The following is a 283-nucleotide window of genomic DNA, read 5'->3' on the forward strand; positions in this document are numbered from 1 at the left end:
CCCCCCCCCCCCGCCCCGGGACCCTCCGCTGCTCCCTGCTGCTTGTCTGAATTATTTAGCGACAGCAGCAAGCTCTGACCCAAGGGAGGGGTGCAGATCTGTGGAGCAGACAGCTCTGGGTCATGCAGGGCAGGGGGAGAGCTGCTGGTGCCCCTCACGCTGAAGGCACCCACTCTGCTGGGCAGCAGGGTGCTGGAGGAAAGGGCCAGGGGACTTGCCAGCCTCTGCTGCAGCCACGCAGGGCAGGGGGCTGGGATCTGCCCCCCCAGCCAGCACAGCTCCC

General features: G+C 67.8%; 1 protein-coding gene across 1 annotated transcript in view; it reads right to left on the minus strand.

Moving 5' to 3' along the window:
* The window catches only part of BRICD5 (BRICHOS domain containing 5), a 7534-nt gene that overhangs the window by 2676 nt on the left and 4575 nt on the right, over window positions 1-283 (minus strand). The gene's annotated exons all lie outside the window — the stretch shown is intronic.

Source organism: Egretta garzetta, unplaced genomic scaffold, assembly GCF_000687185.1.
Source record: "Egretta garzetta isolate BGI_Z169 unplaced genomic scaffold, ASM68718v1 scaffold71, whole genome shotgun sequence".
Classification (NCBI taxonomy): Eukaryota; Metazoa; Chordata; class Aves; order Pelecaniformes; family Ardeidae; genus Egretta; species Egretta garzetta.